Source organism: Somniosus microcephalus, unplaced genomic scaffold (assembly GCF_052327205.1).
Source record: "Somniosus microcephalus isolate GS21.2 unplaced genomic scaffold, FLI_Smic_1.0 unresolved_chr1, whole genome shotgun sequence".
NCBI classification, from domain to species: Eukaryota; Metazoa; Chordata; class Chondrichthyes; order Squaliformes; family Somniosidae; genus Somniosus; species Somniosus microcephalus.
In genome coordinates this window covers 72,600,228-72,622,148 of record NW_028225179.1, presented here as the reverse complement: position 1 = coordinate 72,622,148, position 21,921 = coordinate 72,600,228, and positions in this window count along the sequence as shown.

Genomic DNA, 21,921 nt, shown 5'->3' with positions numbered 1-21,921 from the left:
TAACGTCTCATCCCTACTCTTTCTTTTCTGTCTGTTAACCAATTCTCAATCTATGCTAGTATATTCCAATTCCATGTGCCGTAATTTTGTTCACCAACCTCTTGTGTGGGACCTTATCGAAGGCCTTCTGAAAATCCAAATACACCACATCTACCGGTTCCCCTTTGTCTACTCCACTAGTTACATCCTGAAAGAACTCCAATAGGTTTGTTAAACAGGATCTCCCTTTCATAAATCCATGCTGACTCTGCCCACTCTCACTACAGGAAACTCTTTGGTATCCGGCACTGACGGGACCGGGATGGTGCCGGTTGATTAAAAATTCCGGATGACAGAGAGGGTGATCTAACGAGGCTATTTTTAACATAGAAACATAGACGCCTAGAAGATAGGAGCAGGAGTAGGCCATTCAGCCCCTCGAGCCTGCTCCGCCATTCAATGCCATCATGGCTGATCCTCCAAATTCAGTACCCTGTCCCTGCTTTCTCTCCATATTCCTTGATCCCTTTAGCCTTAAGAAATATATCTAACTCCTTCTTGAATCTATTTAATGAATTGGCCTCAACTGTCTTCTGTTGTAGAGAATTCCACAGGTTCACCACTTTCTGGGTGAAGAAATTCCTCCTCATCTCAGTCCTAAATGGCTTACCCCTTATCTTTAGACTGTGACCCCTGGTTCTGGACTCCCCCGCCATCGGGAACATCCTTCCTGCATCTAGTCTGTCTAGTCCTATTAGAATTTTATAAGTTTCAATGAGATCCCCTCTCATTCTTCTAAACTCTAGCAAATATAAGCCTAATCGACCCAATCTCTCTTCATACGTCATTCCTGCCATACCAGGTATCAGTCTGGTGAATCTTCGCTGCACTCCCTCCATGGCAAGAACATCCTTCCTCAGATAAGGCGACCAAAACTGCACACAATACTCAAGGTGTGGTCTCACCAAGGCCCTGTACAACTGCAGCAAGACATCCTTGCTCCTGTACTTGAATCCTCTCGCTATGAATGCCAACATACCATTTGCCATCTTAACCACCTGCTGCACCTGCATGCTTACCTTCAGCGACTGGTGCACAAGGACACCCAGGTCTCGATGCACTTCCCCTTTTCCCAATCTATTGCCGTTCAGATAATAATCTGTCTTCCTGTTTTTGCCAACTAAGTGGATAACCTCACATTTATCCACATTATATTGCATTTGCCATGCATCTGCCCAATCACCCAACCTGTCCAAATCGTACTGGAGTTTCTCTGCATGCTCCTCACAGTACACACGCCCACCCAGCTTTGTGTCACATGCAAACTTGGAGATATTACATCTAGTTCCCTTGTCTAGATCATTAATATATATTGTGAATAGCTGGGGTCCTAGAACCGATCCCTGCGGTACCCCACTAGTCACTACCTGCCACTCGGAAAAAGACCCATTTATTCCAACTCTTTGCTTCCTGTCTGCCAACCAGTTCTCTATCCAAGACAGTACCTTACCCCCAATCCCATGTGCTCTAACTTTACACCCTAATCTCTTATGCAGGACCTTATCGAAAGCCTTCTGAAAGCCCTAATACACCACATCCACTGGTTCTCCCTTATCTATTCTACCAGTTACATCCTCAAAAAATTCCAGTAGATTAGTCAAGCATGATTTACCTTTTGTAAATCCATGTTGACTTTGTCCGATCCTGTCACTGTTTTCCAAGTGCTCTGTGATTACATCTTTTATTTTGGAATCTAGCATTTTCCCCACTATTGATGTCAGGCTTACCAGTCTGTAATACCCCGTTTTCTCTCTACCAGACAGAGAGAGAGAGAGAGAGAGAGAGAGAGAGTGGAATGTATAAACCAGAGAGGGAGAGAGAGAGAGAGTGGAACTGTATAAACCAGAGAGAGAGAGAGAGAGAGAGGAGAGAGAGGGAGAGAGAGTGGAATGTATAAACCAGAGAGAGAGAGAGAGAGAGAGAGAGAGAGAGAGTGTGGAACTGAATAAACCAGAGAGAGAGAGAGAGAGAGTGGAACTGTATAAACCAGAGAGAGAGAGAGAGAGAGAGAGAGAGGGGAACTGTATACACAAGAGAGAGAGAGAGAGAGAGGAACTGTATAAACCAGAGAGAGAGAGAGAGAGTGGAACTGTATAAACCAGAGAGAGAGAGAGAGAGAGAGGAACTGTATAAACCAGAGAGAGAGAGAGAGAGAGAGAGAGAGAGGAACTGTATAAACCAGAGAGAGAGAGAGAGAGTGGAACTGTATAAACCAGAGAGAGAGAGAGAGAGAGAGTGGAACTGTATAAACCAGAGAGAGAGAGAGAGAGAGAGTGGAACTGTATACACAAGAGAGAGAGAGAGAGAGAGGAACTGTATAAACCAGAGAGAGAGAGAGAGAGAGAGTGGAACTGTATAAACCAGAGAGAGAGAGAGAGAGAGAGAGAGAGAGAGAGAGTGGAACTGTATAAACCAGAGAGAGAGAGAGAGAGAGAGGGAGAGAGAGAGTGGAACTGTATAAACCAGAGAGAGAGAGAGAGAGAGAGAGAGAGAGTACTGAAACTAAGTACTCAGCCGGACCCTGACCAGCCCCAGACCAACACAGCCGTCCAAACACCAATCCGAGTGAACCAAATCATTAAAAAATGCAAAGAAACCTACCTGGAACATTGGAACAAAATAACCGAAAGCCAAAGCAGATTAGAATGTTACCGGGCCCTAAAAAGAGAATATAAACTGGCAGACTACCTCACGACCATCAGAGACACAAAACAGAGACAGACCCTCACCAGGTACAGACTAAGCGACCACCAACTGGAAATTGAAAAAGGCAGATACAAGAAATCCTGGCAGCCTAGAGAGAATAGAATATGCGATCAATGTCTGGCTGGCGAGGTTGAAACAGAAATGCATTTCCTCCTAAAATGCGAAAAATTCAACACATCAAGAAACATATTATTCAACAAGCTAAGCCAAACAACCCCAGATTTCAAGGAATTGGATGATCTGTCAAAATTGAGATTAGTCCTAGGAGAAGGAGACAGACCATACCTTGGGGCTAAATATGTAACAACATGTCACAACCTGAGGACTGTTTAAAAGTAAGACTGTTTAAAATTAATATTGAACGTACCAAATGAAGTAGAAAGACTGTTTAAAATTAATATTGTTTAAAAGTAATATTGTATATACTCAACAAATGTCAAATCGATTGACACCTACAGAATGTTGGAAAACTGTACCTTTTTGCTATGTAAGCTTTGGCAATATGGTTCTCTGTAAACTTTCATGCCAATAAAGCATTTGAACTGAGTGGAACTGTATAAACCAGAGAGAGAGAGAGAGAGAGAGAGAGAGTGGAACTGTATAAACCAGAGAGAGAGAGAGAGAGAGAGAGAGAGAGAGAGAGAGTGGAACTGTATAAACCAGAGAGAGAGAGAGAGAGAGAGAGTGGAACTGTATAAACCAGAGAGAGAGAGAGAGAGAGAGAGAGAGAGAGAGAGAGAGTGGAACTGTATAAACCAGAGGGAGAGAGAGAGAGAGAGTGGAACTGTATAAACCAGAGAGAGAGAGAGAGAGAGAGAGAGAGTGGAACTCTATAAACCAGAGAGAGAGAGAGAGAGAGAGAGAGAGAGTGGAACTGTATAAACCAGAGAGAGAGAGAGAGAGAGTGGACCTGTATAAACCAGAGAGAGAGAGAGAGAGTGTGTGTGGAATTTATAAACCAGAGAGAGAGAGAGAGAGAGAGTGGAACTGTATAAACCAGAGAGAGAGAGAGAGAGAGAGAGAGAGTGGAACTGTATAAACCAGAGAGAGAGAGAGAGAGAGAGAGAGAGAGTGGAACTGTATAAACAAGAGAGAGAGAGTGTGGAACTGTATAAACTAGAGAGAGAGAGAGAGAGAGAGTGGAACTGTATAAACCAGAGAGTGAGAGAGAGTGGAACTGTATAAACCAGAGAGTGAGAGAGTGTGGAACTGTATAAACCAGAGAGGGAGAGAGAGTGGAACTGTATAAACCAGAGAGGGAGAGAGAGAGAGAGTGGAACTGTTGTAGGATAGAGTGTACCTGTAGGATTTAGTAAATATTGTTATGATTTTGTAACCATTATTAAATAACTATAATATGTGATACAAGCTGGAGTGTCCGGCGGTGCCGAGGCTTTTTTGAGGGCATGTTGTTGTTGGAAGAGAGAGAGAGAGAGACTGGGGGAGAAGAGAGAGAGAGACTGGGGGAGAGAGAGAGAGAGACTGGGGGGAGAGAGAGAGAGAGACTGGGGGAGAGAGAGAGAGAGACTGGGGCAGAGAGAGAGACTGGGGGAGAGAGAGAGAGAGACTGGGGGGAGAGAGAGAGAGACGGGGGAGAGAGAGAGACTGGGGGGAGAGAGAGAGACTGGGGGGGGCGAGAGAGAGAGACTGGGGGGGAGAGAGAGAGTGACTGGGGGGAGAGAGAGAGAGACTGGGGGGAGAGAGAGTGAGAGAGAGAGACTGGGGGAAGAGAGAGAGACAGAGAGAGAAAGGGAGAGAGACAGAGGCAGAGGGAAGGAGAGAGAGAGACAGAGAGGGAAGGAGAGAGAGACAGAGAGGGAAGGAGAGAGAGAGGGAAGGAGAGAAAGAGGGAAGGAGAGAAAGGGGAAAGGGGTGGGGGGAAAGGGTTGGGGGGAAAGGAAGTGGGGAGGGGGAGGGGGGAGGGGGAGGGGGAGGGGGGGAGGGGGGGTGTGAGGGGGAGGGAGGGGGAGGGGGTGAGGGTGTGTGAGGGGAAGGGAGGGGGGAAGGGGGAAGGAAGGGGGGAGGGAGGGGGGAGAGGGAGCGGGAAGGGGGGAAGGGAGGGGGGGAAGGGGGGGAGGAGGGGGGAAGGGGGGAGGGAGGGGGGGAAGGGAGGGGAAAGGGGGGAGGGAGGGGGAAGGTGTGGGGGGGAGGGGAAAGGGGGTGTGAGGGGGTGTGGTGGGGGAAGGGAAAGGGGGTGTGAGGGGGGAAGGGGGGGAGGGAGGGGAGGGGTGTGAGGGGGGAAGAGGGTGTGGGGGATGGAGGGGAATTGGGGAAAGGGAGTGGGGGAGCTCGCAGACCCTCTCCCCTCTGCCAGTGTTGAGAGTTGCGCTGCCGGCGGTTTGAAAAGGCTAGGTCCCGGGGCCTCGGGCACCCACACTGACATGGCCGAGCTGAGCCCAGCGCCCCGGGCAGCCCGAGCTCCGCAACCGCCGTTTGGCCACAGGCCACAAAGCACCCGAGCCCAGCGCCGGCGATGGCTCCGCGGAGCTCCGTACCGCCCTGCCAGCCTTTACAAAGATGCCGGCGATCGCGGGCTGCTTGTTGAGCGGGACGGGAGGTGCCTAGCTCGGGCGTGGCTGGGAAGGAGACGCCGCGGCTTCGAGGCTTGCAGTTGGGGTAACCCTGGAAGGTTGCGGCGCCCGGCGGAGGTAGCGAGTCAACAGGAAAAAAAGAGGGTGAAAGGTAGGAAAATTAATCAGCTTAGAAAAAATATTTACAATTAATTAACTTTTTTAAAAAACAATTTAATTGTGTTTTAAAAGCAACTTTTTTTTTGCTGGAAATCTATATTTGAAAATAAACACGCAGAAAGTGGGAAAAATAAATGAAGAGTTAGGAATCAAGATGGCGGCCACTCACCTCAGCTCAGAAGGATTAGGCCCGCCCACACACGCAATGAAACGCCCCCCATGACGCACCGATTGGTCAACCATCAGGTTAATCACCTGTACGATTGGTCAACCATCACGTCACTCAATGCTAATGAGCGGAATGTTGCCGTTTTTGAACCTTTTTTGTATACTGTCGGAACAATTTTTGTCTGACCAAAAAGTAAATACACCTATGAGAGTCCTCTAATGAAAAGCTTTCTTTTGATATAACATATGTGTAGGCACGCTCTATAACTTTTGATTGTATAGCCGGACAGACGGAAAGACAGAGGGAAAGACAGAGGAAAGACTTTTATATATATAGAAGATAGATAGTATGTTCTGGTATTACTTGATGATGGCCTGTGTTATCCTCAATTTAACAGACTTAATGCTACCAAAGTGGTGCCCTGACAAAACAGCACAATTAACTCAAGGAATGCGGCAGCAGGAATTTTTGCCAATACTGGGAAAAGGCGAATTTGTCGATGAGCATAGAGAAAGCAGAAGGGGCATTCCGCCACGTACTTAGTACCACTCAAGAGGACAGCCAGGGAAAGAGCAGGTGGAGAAGAGGATTAATAAATGATGGGCTCACGGATTTGAACACAGTAACCTCAATAGTTAACTCAATGGACTCTGCAGATTTACAGAGACAATTACAAACGGTGAGGGAGAAATTGAAGGAGATAGTCTGTAAGGAAAACAGCATAGAAAGTGAGGAGCTAAGGGAGGATCAGGTAATGACCACACACCTGCGGGACATGATACACGAGATAGAGGATCATGCCAGAAGAATTCATGATCTGATTAGAGTAAACAGAAATGCCTCTGATCGCATTATGTACGGGAATTGGAATGATTGAACAAACTAGGGGAAACCTCCAGGCCATCAGTAAGGGACGTCTCTCCACTTGGGTCACTAATAAACACTGATCAGGGCTATCCAGCTATTATGATGATGCAGAACTATGTAAGATCAGATGTACAAAACCCGATCGCGTTTAAATATAATCGCAACCCAGAATATCTTAGAGTTACATAAACGTGGGAGAACAAACCGATATGTAAGATTTTAATCGGCAAAATGCCTCGCCCTTAAGGTAGGGATCTGTAGGATAGAGATTACCTGTAGGGTTTAGTAAACATTGCTAAGATTTTGTCATCATTATTAAATAACTAGAATACAGTATGTGAAATTGTATGTTAAAAACCTAAAAAGTCTGTATAAAATGGCAAATGGCTGAGACCAAAGCAGGATGGTAAAATTAAGCCAACATTATGTTAACTGCGAGAATAGTGCTGAGGTAGTGTAGATTTTCTGTTATATTAAAAACAAGAAGCCAGTGAAGGACAAAACATGAATTAAGTCTCAAAGTAAGATCGAGGGTTTTCAATACCGAACATCCCGTATCGCTGAAGTTTCAGACCAGTCCAGATAATGGGCTATGGGAAAGGCAAAAGGCCTCTGTTGTAATTCATGGGAAGTCTGGCTATATAAAAGTTCTCATACTCAAAGCTCACAGCGGAAAAGGGGAGGGAATCATAGACCGCAGTCCTGAAGGTCAGGATGGTGAGATAGCCCAAGCAGCTGCAAGTTGCTATGTATTTTGACAAAAAGGTATACAGGAACAGCTATTGAACACTGAAGGCAGCGCAAAACCAGCGGATGAGAAGCTTCAGTCAACAGAACACTGCAAGAGAATCAAGAAACCGCGCCACAGTCACTCGGAAGGAACGCTGGGGTTCAATGAACAGACTGCAACTCTCTTCTTGTTAAGTATTACTTCTTTGTAGTGGATGTTTATTGCTTAATAAACCTGTTTTATTATACACAATATAGCGGTACCCAGAGTGGTTTGTGTAGTCACGGACAAATTATTATAAAGAGCTTTTAAAAGCTACACTGTACAACACAGGATGATTATAGGACAACTCTATAACACTGACTCACCTGCTGATCTTGGATTGGCTGTGTCGGGATCCCCGTACAGATGTGGTCAGTGATGGGATGGTGTGCTGAGCTGCGACAGTCAGTTGAGCAGGTTCTGGCTCACTGTGTGTCTAAGACCATACGAGACATTCACTGTGATATATGAGAGGGTGTGGCTTCCAATCAGCCCATTTGAATAGAATTTTTGAATGGGGAGAGGTGTGGACATGTGAAGTGATCTGTGAAGGACAGGCAGAGAGAAAGAGACATTGAGTGGAAGAGAGACAGAGAGCGAGAGAGACAGAGCGAGAAAAAGAGACAGAGAGGGAGACAGACAGACAGAAAGAGAGAGGGACAGAGAATGTGATGAACAGGTACAGAAAATAATCAGAAAGGCTAATGGGATGCTGGCATTTATATCTATAGGACTATTGGTGTAGGGGTTACGGGGATCGAGTGGGACATGTGTCGGTGCAGGCTCGATGGGCCGAAATGGCCTCTATCTGCACTGTGGGGTTTCTGTGATTTCTGTGACGAGAATAGAAGGGGGTAGAGGTTATGCTGCAGCTATACAAAGCCCTGGGTAGACCACACCTGGAGTACTGAGAGCAGTTCTGGGCACCACACCTTAGGAAGGATGTATTGGCCTTGGAGGGAGTGCAGCGTAAGTTTACCAGAATGATACCCGGACTCCAAGGGTTGTGACGAGGAGGGACCACACAAACTAGGGTTGTATTCCCTAGAATTTAGAAGGTTAAGGGGCGATCTGATTGAAGTTTTCAAAATATTAAGGGGAACAGATAGGGTAGAGAGAGAAACTATTTCCGCTGGTTGGAGATTCTAGGACTAGGGGGCAGAGTCTACAAATTAGAGCCAGACCTTTCAGGAGTGAAATTAGGAAACATTTCTACACACAATGGGAACTCTTATCCATTGTCAGTGGTTAATTTTAAATTTGAGATCGATGGATTTTTGTTAATCAAAGGTATTAAGGGATATGGGGCAAAGGTGGGTGAATGGAGTTAGGTCACAGATCAGCCATGATCTCACTGAATGGCGGAACAGGCTCGAGGGCCTGTTCCTATGTTCCGAGAGTGAGTGAGACAGAGCGAGAGGGAGAGAGAGGCAGAGAGAGGGAGAGGGAGGCAGAGAGAGAGAGAGAGACAGACAGACAGACAGAGAGAGAGAGAGAGAGAGGCAGAGAGAGAGCGAGAGAGAGAGAGAGAGAGGGAGAGCGTGGAACTGTATAGACCAGAGAGAGAGACAGAGAGAGAGAGAGAGTGTGTGGAATGAATAAACCAGAGAGAGAGAGAGAGAGAGAGAGGGAGTGGAACTGTATAAACCAGAGAGAGAGAGCGAGAGAGAGTGTGGAATTGTATAAACCAGAGAGAGAGAGAGAGAGAGAGTGGAATGTATAAACCAGAGAGAGAGATAGAGAGAGTGAGAGAGAGAGAGAGTGGACCTGTATAAACCAGAGAGAGAGAGAGAGAGAGTGGACCTGTATAAACCAGAGAGAGAGAGAGACAGAGAGAGAGAGTGCAACTGTATAAACCAGAGAGAGAGAGAGAGAGAGTGGAATGTAAAAACCAGAGAGAGAGAGAGAGAGAGTGGAATGTATAAACCAGGGAGAGAGAGAGAGCGAGAGAGAGAGGAACTGTATAAACCAGAGAGAGAGAGAGAGAGAGAGAGAGAGTGTGGAACTGTATAAACCAGAGAGAGAGAGAGAGAGAGAGAGAGGGACTGTATAAACCAGAGAGAGAGAGAGAGAGAGAGAGAGAGAGAGAGAGAGAGTGTGGAACTGTATAAACCAGAACGAGAGAGAGAGAGAGAGAGAGTGTGGAACTGTATAAACAAGAGAGAGAGAGAGAGTGTGGAACTGTATAAACCAGAGAGTGAGAGAGAGAGAGAGAGAGAGAGAGTGTGGAACTGTATACACCAGAGAGAAAGAGAGAGAGAGAGTGTGGAATGTATAAACCAGAGAGAGAGAGAGAGAGAGAGAGAGAGGAACTGTATAAACAAGAGAGAGAGAGAGAGAGTGTGGAACTGTATATACCAGAGAGAGAGAGACAGAGAGAGAGAGAGAGAGTGTGGAACTGTATAAACCAGAGCGAGAGAGTGTGGAACTGTATAAACGAGAGAGAGAGAGAGTGTGGAACTGTATAAACAAGAGAGAGAGAGTTTGGAACTGTATAAACCAGAGAGAGAGAGAGAGAGAGAGAGGAACTGTATAAACCAGAGAGAGAGAGAGACAGAGAGAGAGAGAGTGTGGAACTGTAAAAACAAGAGAGAGAGAGAGAGAGAGTGGAATGTATAAACCAGAGAGAGAGAGAGAGAGAGAAAGAGAGTGTGGAACTGTATAAACAAGAGAGAGAGAGAGAGTGTGGAACTGTATACACCAGAGAGAGAGAGAGATAGAGAGAGAGTGGAACTGTATAAACCAGAGAGTGAGAGAGAGAGAGAGAGAGAGTGTGGAACTGTATACACCAGAGAGAGAGAGAGAGAGAGAGAGTGGAACTGTATAAACCAGAGAGAGAGAGAGAGAGAGAGAGAGAGAGTGGAACTGTATAAACCAGAGAGAGAGAGAGAGAGAGAGTGGACCGGTATAAACCAGAGAGAGAGAGAAAGAGAGAGTGCAACTGTATAAACCAGAGAGAGAGAGAGAGTGGAACTGTATAAACCAGAGAGAGAGAGAGAGAGGGTGTGGAACTGTATAAACAAGAGGGAGTGTGGAACTGTATAAACAAGGGAGAGAGAGAGAGTGTGGAACTGTATAAACAAGAGAGAGAGAGAGAGTGTGGAACTGTATAAACCAGAGAGTGAGAAAGAGAGAGAGTGTGGAATGTATAAACCAGAGAGAGTGAGAGAGAGAGAGTGCAACTGTATAAACCAGAGAGAGAGAGAGAGAGAGAAAGAGAGTGTGGAACTGTATAAACAAGAGAGAGAGAGAGAGTGTGGAATGTATAAACCAGAGATAGAGAGAGAGAGAGAGAGAGAGTGCAACTGTATAAGCCAGAGAGTGAGAGAGAGAGAGAGAGAGAGTGTGGAGCTGTATACACCAGAGAGAGAGAGAGAGAGAGAGAGTGGAACTGTACAAGCCAGAGAGAGCGAGAGAGAGAGAGTGGAATGTATAAACCAGAGAGTGAGAGAGAGAGAGAGAGAGAGAGAGTGGAATGTATAAACCAGAGAGAGAGAGAGAGAGTGGAACTGTATAAACCAGAGAGAGACAGAGAGAGAGAGAGAGAGAGAGAGGAACTGTATACACAAGAGAGAGAGGACAACCAAACAATCCGGACCTACGTACTAGATACAATGAAACCCTCAAAAGATATAAACACACCATTAGGAACAAAACACAAAACTATACCCACAAAATACTCGAAGAAATTGAAAACTCCACCAATCCAAAACAATTCTGGGAAATGTGGAATAACCTGAGTACAACACAATTGCAAGCATTACCAATCCAAGATGGCGACATCTGGAGAACACATTTTGAAAACCTCTACAAAGACATCCCAATAAACGAAACAAACCCAAGTCAACATCAGGTCACAGAAAAACTCCACACATTAGAAGCAACAATTAAAGACAACCAAAGCCCTCTAGACTCCCCAATCACATGGAAAGAACTGGCCACAAAAACAAAATCTCTCCACCTAAAGAAAGCCTGTGGCCCAGACAACATCAAAAATGAAATGCTCAAGTTCAGCAATATGGAGATGCAGGGTGCGGTACTCAAATTATTCAACATCATATTACGTTCAGGCTGTTTTCCCGATATCTGGTGCCAAGGACTAATCTCCCCCATATATAAAAGTGCAAACAAATCAGACCCAAATAACTACCGCGGCATCTGTGTCAACAGTTGTCTAGGGAAGTTATTCTGCAGTATTCTAAATAGTAGATTACTTGATTTTCTTAACAAACATAATATCCTCAGAAAAAACCAAATAGGCTTTCTTCCAAAACACCGCACCGCCGACCATATCTATACCCTTCACACCCTCATTGAAAAACATATACACCAAACAAAAAATGGGAAAATATTCGCCTGTTTCATCGACTTCAAGAAAGCCTTTGACTCTATATGGCACGAAGGGCTCTATTATAAACTTCTTCAGTGTGGAATAGGGGGCAAAGTCTATGACCTTATTAAATCAATGTATCTGAAAAACAAATGCGGGGTCAAAATTGGAGACAAACGCACCGACTTCTTCACCCAGAGAAGAGGCGTCCGGCAGGGCTGCAATTTGAGCCCGACCCTGTTCAACATATACATAAATGAATTAGCAGACATGCTGGAGCAAAGCGAGTCACCAGGTCTCCGTCTCCTGGATGGAGAAGTGAAATCCCTGTTCTATGCGGACGACCTGGTTCTGCTGTCTCCCACAGAACAGGGATTACAGCAACAACTAGACCTACTCGACAAATACTGCCAAAATTGGGCTCTAACAGTAAATCTAAAGAAAACCAACATCATGATTTTTCAAAAAAGGCCCAGATGTCAGGAAAACAAATACCAGTTTACCCTCAGTGATACCACTATAGGACACACTATGAGCTACACCTACCTTGGTCTAACTATTACAGCATCAGGGAGCTTCAGCATAGCAGTGAATGCACTAAAAGAAAAAGCCCGAAGAGCCCTATATGCAATAAAAAGAAAATTCTACAACATCCAAATCCCAATCAAAATCTGGCTCAAAATATTTGACAGCATAATCCTGCCCATTGCACTGTACGGTAGTGAAGTATGGGGCCCGCTAAATCACCAAAGCTACACTAAATGGGAAAAACACACAATAGAAGCCCTACATGCAGAATTCTGCCGAAGCATCCTTCGCACCCAAAGAAAAACGCCAACAAATGCATGCAGAGCCGAACTAGGCAGATACCCACTGATAATAAACATCCAAAAACGAGCACTAAACTTCCTAAATCACCTCAAATCTAGCTCCCCAGACACCCTTCATTTCAAAGCCTTTCAGACCCAAGAGCTAAACCCAGAAAAGAGTCCCCTGAGTCAGCTGCTACTGAAACTAAGTACTCAACCGGACCCTGACCAGCCCCAGACCAACACAGCCGTCCAAACACCAATCCGAGTGAACCAAATCATTAAAAAATGCAAAGAAACCTACCTGGAACATTGGAACAAAATAACCGAAAGCCAAAGCAGATTAGAATGTTACCGGGCCCTAAAAAGAGAATATAAACTGGCAGACTACCTCACGACCATCAGAGACACAAAGCAGAGACAGACCCTCACCAGGTACAGACTAAGCGACCACCAACTGGAAATTGAAAAAGGCAGATACAAGAAATCCTGGCAGCCTAGAGAGAATAGAATATGCGATCAATGTCTGGCTGGCGAGGTTGAAACAGAGATGCATTTCCTCCTAAAATGCGAAAAATTCAACATATCAAGAAACATATTATTCAACAAGCTAAGCCAAACAACCCCAGATTTCAAGGAATTGGATGATCTGTCAAAATTGAGATTAGTCCTAGGAGAAGGAGACAGACCATACCTTGGGGCCAAATATGTAACAACATGTCACAACCTGAGGACTGTTTAAAATTAAGACTGTTTAAAATTATTATTGAACGTACCAAATGAAGTACAAAGACTGTTTAAAATTAATATTGTTTAAAAGTAATATTGTATGTACCCAACAAATGTCAAATCGATTGACACCTACAGAATGTTGGAAAACTGTACCTTTTTGCTATGTAAGCTTTGGCAATATGGTTCTCTGTAAACTTTCATGCCAATAAAGCATTTGAATTGGAATTGAATTGAATTGGAGAGAGAGAGGGAGAGTGTGGAACTGTATAAATCAGAGAGCGAGAGAGAGTGTGAGAGAGAGAGAGAGAGAGTGGAATGTATAAACCAGAGAGAGAGAGAGAGAGAGTGGAACTGTATAAACCAGAGAGAGAGAGAGAGAGAGAGAGAGAGGAACTGTATAAACCAGAGAGAGAGAGAGTGTGTGTGGAACTGTATAAACCAGAATGAGAGAGAGAGAGAGAGTGTGGAACTGTATAAACTAGAGCGAGAGAGAGAGAGAGAGAGGAACTGTATAAACCAGAGAGAGAGAGAGAGAGAGAGAGAGAGAGTGGAACTGTATAAACCAGAGAGAGAGAGAGAGAGAGAGTGTGGAACTGTATAAACCAGAGAGAGAGAGGGAGAGAGTGGAACTGTATAAACCAGAGAAAGAGAGAGAGAGAGTATGGAATGTATAAACCAGAGAGAGAAAGAGAGGGAGAGAGAGAGCAGAACTGTATAAACCAGAAAGAGAGAGAGAGAGAGAGAGAGAGAGAGAGTGGAACTGTATAAACCAGAGAGAGAGAGAGAGAGAGAGAGAGAGAGAGAGTGGAACTGTATAAATCAGAGAGAGAGAGTGGAACTGTTGTAGGATAGATTATACCTGTAGGATTTAGTAAATATTGTTATGATATTGTAACCATTATTAAATAACTATAATATGTGATATAGTATTTTCTGGTATTACTTGATGATGGCCCGTGTTATCCTCAATTGAACAGACTTAATGCTACCAAAGTGGTGCCCTGACAAAACAGCACAATTAACTCAAGGAATGCGGCAGCAGGAATTTTTGCCAATACTGGGAAAAGGCGAATTTGTCGACGAGCATAGAGAAAGCAGAAGGGGCATTCCGCCACGTGCTTAGTACCACTCAAGAGGACAGCCAGGGAAAGAGCAGGCGGAGAAGAGGATTAATAAATGATGGGCTCACGGGTTTGAACACAGTAACCTCAATAGTTAACTCAATGGACTCTGCAGATTTACAGAGACAATTACAAATGGTGAGGGAGAAATTGAAGGAGATAGTCTGTAAGGAAAACAGCATAGAAAGTGAGGAGCTAAGGGAGGATCAGGTAATGACCACACACCTGCGGGACATGATACACGAGATAGAGGATCATGCCAGAAGAATTCATGATCTGATTAGAGTAAACAGAAATGCCTCTGATCAAGCAGCCCATAATGACGTATGCATTATGTACGGGAATTGGAATGATTGAACAAACTAGGGGAAACCTCCAGGCCATCAGTAAGGGACGTCTCTCCACTTGGGTCACTAATAAACACTGATCAGGGCTATCCAGCTATTATGATGATGCAGAACTATGTAAGATCAGGAGTTTGATTAGGATCCACCCTGTCAAACACAAATGCCACGAGGTAGGGAGTCAAAGATTGATGGGACTAATACTGCAAATTCCTAGTCTAATGAATCGAACCAGGCCCAACCCCCTGTTTAGATTAGAGAATATAGGAGCAGTACAAGGAAATACCATTAACAGATTTCTCATGGCACCACATGTTAGTACAGTTAGAAAAACTAAGATGGATTGAGCCAAACCTACAAGGATGTAGTACAAATGAGGATGCCCTTGTTTGCCCATACAGTTTGTACAATCATTCAAAGGACACCAGTGGGTATGTTTGGAATGAAGAAAGGGTAAGCTGTACTATGGAAGTGACAGGCCCAATCAGATGTAAGAACTAGAACAGCCTACGTATGAGAAGGGAGGTATTGTTTTACCACTTTAGAAAACTCTTATAATCACAGAACACTTAAATGTTCAATAACCCCAGGGACCTACTGTATCGCACCTACTGAGGCTACGGTAATAGGAGGAAGGATTCTTCTTGCAATAGCCTCACATGACCAGCAGGTATTACAAGTAGACGATGATTTAAATGTAAATCTAGAAGATTATGTCATTAAATTCAGATCTGATATCCCTGAACTACCAGAAGCTTTAACCGAATTAATAAATCAAGTGAGCACCTCCCAACGCCATTATTATACATGGTGCTGGTGAATAAAGCCGTAGCCAAGGAAATTCCAGGTATCGAAGCTCAAACACACTAATTTACACCTGCTACCTGAAACACCTAGGGGGGAAAATTCGGTTGCTTTGCGCCTCCTGTTAGCGCCCTAAGAGGGTGCTAATGGGGCGCAAAGCAACTAGCGCCCGGGCGCGGCGATGTTTGTGCTGTTCGTGAAATTGACCAGACATTTTGCGGTGGCGCTAAACACTACCGCCATGATCTCCTGTGCCCGCAGATCGTGACGTCAGTCAAGCGTGCAACGCACCGGTAGCGCCCCGGACTGGATACTGAGTGGCGCCCCCTGCCTTACCGCCTGCCGCTAGCAACGACAGGTTGAGGGGAGCGTTTTGCAGTCGGGAAGGGACTGGGGAAGCGCTCTATAAAGGCGGCCTCTTCCTGCCTTTTTTTGTCGGTGACATTTTTGCACCACACATTCTGAGAGAGAGGGAGAGATTTCTGGAGAGATTCAACGCTGTGTGAAGGAGTTTTGGGTACTGAGCAGCACTTTGCAGGTTCATTTTGATTTGACCTTCCTTGCCTCGATTTAGAAGAGACTATGGGGGCTGCACTCTGAGCTCTTTCCCTGGGCCTCTCCATTGTTCTTTCCAGCAGATTTGATGTACAGGTCTCTCCAGGCCGAGATTGAAGGCTGCAATGAGCAGCATGTGGATGGAGAGCAAGATCGACCCTCCCCTTTAAGAACTGGTCAGCGCCAGTGTGTCTGTGTTCCATTGCTGACTGACATCACATGAGCCCAGTGATCCATCGGAGTCCAGAGAATCGCAGGGGAAGCTGTGGAGAGCTGGGCTTGGTTCTCCAGTCAAGGTGTCCCAGCAGATCAGGCTGGTAGCAGGTAGTGCGCTGACCCTTCCCAGGCTGCGGCGGGCTAGAGCTCGAGCGATCGGCTCTGTAAGGGGGCCGAGCAGCGTCGTCGGGAAGAAAAAGGGAGAGAGAGGGTGGAGCGCACAGGGCGCGGCCGGTGTTCAAGAGGCGGGCAGAGTTGAAAAAGAGACGCGCAGAAAGCCGCGGGGCGCCGCCATTCCCTGTTAGAACGCGAGGAGCAGCATTGGCAGCAGGGGGAAGAAGGAAAAGCACGGGAGGCGCCATTTTAATCCATTGGGGAAGAAGGAAAAGCGCGGGAGGCGCCATTTTAAACCACCCAAGATGCCGAAGAGTGGCAGCATCACTGTTTTCGATAACGAAATAGAAGACTGGACCACGTATGTGGAAAGAATTGAAGTGTACTGCAGGGCAAATGAGGTGGCCACTGAAAAGAAGGCGTCGGTATTATTAAATTTGATGGGCGCGAGAACGTACGGCCTATTGTGAAATTTAATTACCCCAGCTAAACCAATGGAGAAAAGTTTTGAAGAGATTGTCAATATCTTACAGGAACATCTAAACCCTACAACGCTGCTGATAGCAGAAAGATTCAAGTTCCATAAACGAAACCAGCACAAAGGCGAGAGTAATGCTGACTATCTTACGGAACTACGCAAGTTATCGACACACTGCCAGTTCAGAGCAGGACTGGCAGATACCTTAAGGGATAAGTTTGTCTGCGGGCTCCAGAGTGAAGGAACCCAGAAACGACTACTTTCAGAAAAGGACCTTACGCTAGAAAAGGCTTTCAGCGTTGCAGTATCCTACGAAGCAGCAGCACGGGGAGCTGCGGAAATACAACAGAAACCGCAAGAATATAGCACTAATGAAATGGCATATGGAGCAGAAAAGTGCTATCGCTGCGGCAGAACAACCCATGACCAGAAGGATTGCTGGGCTAAGGACAAAGTATGCAGGCAATGTGAAAAAATGGGACACATAGCACGAGTCTGCAGGTCGGGAAAGAAAACCAACACTAAAAGAACTACTAAGGAAAAGTACAAGAAAGTACAAAAGATGACGGACAGTAGTTCAGAAGACCAGAAGAGTGATAATGACTCCGGGAGCAGGGGACTAAGTTGTCTAAAGCTACACAACGTGATCGCAAAGGAGGATCACCAAACCATTTGGGTCACCCTCATGATAGTAGGGTCCCAAGTAAAGATGGAATTGGACACAGGATCAGCCCTAAAGGTCATGAATTGACGAGACTACGAGCGGCTATTCTCACACATTCCCTTGAAGGATACGTCCATTGTCTTGAAAACATATACGGGACAAAAAGTCTACCCCAGAGGAAAAATAAGGGTGCCTGTTAAATACAACGGCAAGGAAACACAGGAACTGTATCTATATATACTACAAGATGGAGGACCACCATTATTGGGACGTGAATGGATCCGAAAAATACAATTGGATTGGCATTCCATTCAGGCGCTAACTGTGGCTGACAAAAAAGATGACGACACCACACCTGGGCGACTGTCAAAAATTCTAACTGACGCGAAAGAAGTGTTCCAGCAAGGACTTGGGACTCTAAAAGGCGTAACGACAATGATAAAAATTGAAGATAACGCTAACCCAAAATTTTTTAAGGCCAGACCGGTACCGTATGCGATCCACCCAGCCGTCGAAGCGGAGCTGGAGAGTCTGGAGCATTCGGGTGTGCTGTCCAAGGTGGACTGGAGCGAGTGGGCCACACCCATCGTTCCTGTAATGAAGAAATCATTGAGCGGCACGCCTGGGGAACCGAAAAAGGTTCGCATCTGTGGGGACTTTAAGGTAACTGTGAACTCAGTCCTTCACACAGTACAATATCCACTTCCGCGGATAGAAGATATTTTCGCCTCACTATCTGGAGGGAAACGCTTTACGAAGATTGATCTGGCCCAAGCGTATCTACAAATCATCTAGCAAATACCTCACGATAAACACTCACAAAGGTCTTTACCAGTACAACCGACTGGTATTCGGGGTAGCGTCAGCTCCGGCTATTTGGCAGAGGGCAATGGAACAAGTCCTGCAAGGGATCTCGGGGACCCAGTGTTATTTGGATGACACCCTGGTTACGGGCGGAAATGACAGTGAACACCTTGCCAACCTGGAGCAGGTGCTCACTAGATTACAAGAATATGGACTACGAGCCAACCGCCCCAAATGCGGGTTTTTCAGGAAACAAATCTCGTATTGTGGCCATGTGATTGATTAAGAGGGGTTGCATAAGTCCCCAGACAAGATTGAGGCAGTAGTCAAGGCTCCAGCACCGGAAAATGTGTCACAACTGAGGTCGTTCCTCGGGTTGGTGAACTACTACCATAAGTTCTTGCCAAATTTGTCTACAATTCTGCACCCTCTGAACGCCCTGCTGCAAACTGGAGTAGCATGGAAATGGAGTGATGAGTGTAAGCGTGCCTTTCAGAAATGTAAATGCCTAATCACTTCAAAAGAAGTATTGGCTCACTACAATCCATCACTACCGATTCGGTTGGCATGTGATGCGTCTCCCTACGGCATTGGAGCGGTGCTGTCGCACAAATTCCTTGACGGTTCAGAGCGGCCAATAGCCTTTGCATCACGCTCGTTAACATCAGCCGAGCGTAACTATGCCCAGATTGACAGGAAAGCCCTCAGCCTGGTGTGGGGGGTGAAGAAGTTCAATCACTATCTGCACGGGCAGAAATTTACCTTACTGACTGATCACCAGCCTCTTGTCTCCATTTTTAACCCAAAGAAGGGCGTTCCGGTGATGACGGCGCAACGGCTGCAAAGATGGTCCCTTTTTCTAGAGGCACATCAATACGACATAGAGTACAAGGGCACGAAACAGCATGGAAACGCTGATGGGCTGTCGCGCCTGCCGCTGCCTACGGTGGAGGAAGCACCTGCAGTGGACCCTGTTGAGATATTCCATTCGACCATAGTCGAATGTCTACCTGTCACAAACTCAAGTATAGAGAAGGAAACCCGAAATGACCCGACACTCTCTCGGGTCTATGAATTGACGGTGAAGGGATGGCCAGCACATGGCGACTCACTGTTGCCAGCATTCTCGTCAAGCAGAGAACAGCTGTCAGTGTGCCGGGGGACCTTGATGTGTGGATCCCGAGTGGTAATTCCACCCAAGTTGAGAGAAAGAGTGCTCAATGAGCTTCATGAGGGTCATCTGGGAGGGGTAAAAATGAAGAGCCTAGCCAGGGCGTTTGTGTGGTGGCCGGGAGTCGATAAAGAAATTGAGGAAATGACCAAGAGATGCACAGGATGCCAGAAAGTCCAAAACGCTCCACCACAGGCCCCGCTACACCCATGGGAGTGGCCCTCATCTCCATGGCAACGGGTACACATTGATTTTGCTGGTCCATTTATGGACTCAATGTTTTTAATCGCCGTGGATGCACATTCGAAATGGCCAGAGGTCATCAAAATGTCCTCCACCACCACGGAGAAAACTATTGCAGTCCTACGGACCATCTTCGCCAGGAATGGCTTGCCAGAACAGATTTGCTCCGACAATGGACCACAGTTTGTGTCCGAGGATTTCCGGAGGTTTTTGAGGAATAATGGGGTAAAGCATTACACATCCGCCCCATATCATCCAGCCACAAATGGATTGGCTGAGAGGTTTGTTCAAACCTTTAAAAAAGCAATAAAGGCAATGTATAACGACAATATACCACTGCAACACAAGGTGGATAATTTCTTGTTCGCTTACCGAAATGCGACACATGCAGTTACCAACCAATCTCCAGCCATGATGTTCTTTAACCGCAGGTTAAGATGTCGCCTGGACTTGCTCAAACCAAACATAAGACGAGATGTTGCGAATAAGCAATTCCAGCACATCAATGAAAAGCCAACCAGGAGCTTCAAGATAGGGCAACCAGTCTTGGCCCGCGACTACCGAACAGAAAAATGGCAGCCAGGAACGATAAGCACATGGCAGGGGCCACTAATGTACACAGTGGACATTGGAGAGAGCATCATGAGACGCCATGCTGACCAGATTCTAGAGTCACAGGAACAAGTCAAACCCATACCACGAGCATGCGCACCTGGTGATGAACCCGAAGTACAGATTGCGTCTACCTCAGAATCAGTGGTATTGGAAGCTGACGAACCAACCAATGACAATGAGCCAGAATCGACTCCGCCGCAAGAACAGGACACTCGAGAAAGGCGCTATCCAGACAGGATCAGGAAGCCTCCTCAAAGACTGAATTTATAAATGATTACTTTCAGCTGATGTATATAGTACAAAGAAAATTGTAATTGTAATTAGTTATTATTCAATTGTTAAATGAATGTTATGTACTGTTTCTCTAAAAGGGGAGGAATTGTTGTGTATGTACCTTTAAGAGAGAACTGCTTTTATACTGTAGTACCGGTAGTGACCACACCTGTATATAAAGCTGTAGCAGGCTTCTGTACTTTCAGTTTCCAGCATACCCTCTGTTCAGTAAACACCTGTTATTACCGTTCTCCTGCAGTCCGTGTGTTATTGATGCGCGGACACTACAGTTTGTGTAGTCACGGACAAATTATTATAAAGAGCTTTTAAAAGCTACACTGTATAACACAGGATGATTATAGGACAACTCTATAACACTGACTCACCTGCTGATCTTGGATTGGCTGTGTCGGGATCCCCGTACAGATGTGGTCAGTGATGGGATGGTGTGCTGAGCTGCGACAGTCAGTTGAGCAGGTTCTAGCTCACTGTGTGTCTAAGACCATATGAGACATTCACTGTGATATATGAGAGGGTGTGGCTTCCAATCAGCCCATTTGAATAGAATTTTTGAATGGGGAGAGGTGTGGACATGTGAAGTGATCTGTGAAGGACAGGCAGAGAGAAAGAGACATTGAGTGGAAGAGAGACAGAGAGCGAGAGAGACAGAGCGAGAAAGAGAGACAGAGAGGGAGACAGACAGACAGAAAGAGAGAGGGACAGAGAATGTGATGAACAGGTACAGAAAATAATCAGAAAGGCTAATGGGATGCTGGCATTTATATCTCGAGGACGAGAATAGAAGGGGGTAGAGGTTATGCTACAGCTATACAAAGCCCTGGTTAGACCACACCTGGAGTACTGAGAGCAGTTCTGGGCACCATACCTTAGGAAGGATGTATTGGCCTTGGAGGGAGTGCAGCGTAAGTTTACCAGAATGATACCCGGTCTCCAAGGGTTGTGACGAGGAGGGACTACACAAACTAGGGTTGTATTCCCTAGAATTTAGAAGGTTAAGGGGCGATCTGATTGAAGTTTTCAAGATATTAAGGGGAACAGATAGGGTAGAGAGAGAAACTATTTCCGCTGGTTGGAGATTCTAGGACTAGGGGGCATAGTCTACAAATTAGAGCCCGACCTTTCAGGAGTGAAATTTGGAAACACTTCTACACACAATGGGAACTCTTATCCGTTGTCAGTGGTTAATTTTAAATTTGAGATCGATGGATTTTTGTTAATCAAAGGTATTAAGGGATATGGGGCAAAGGTGGGTAAATGGATTTTGGTCACAGATCAGCCATGATCTCACTGAATGGCGGAACAGGCTCGAGGGCCTGTTCCTATGTTCCGAGAGTGAGTGAGACAGAGCGAGAGGGAGAGAGAGGGAGAGAGAGGCAGAGAGAGG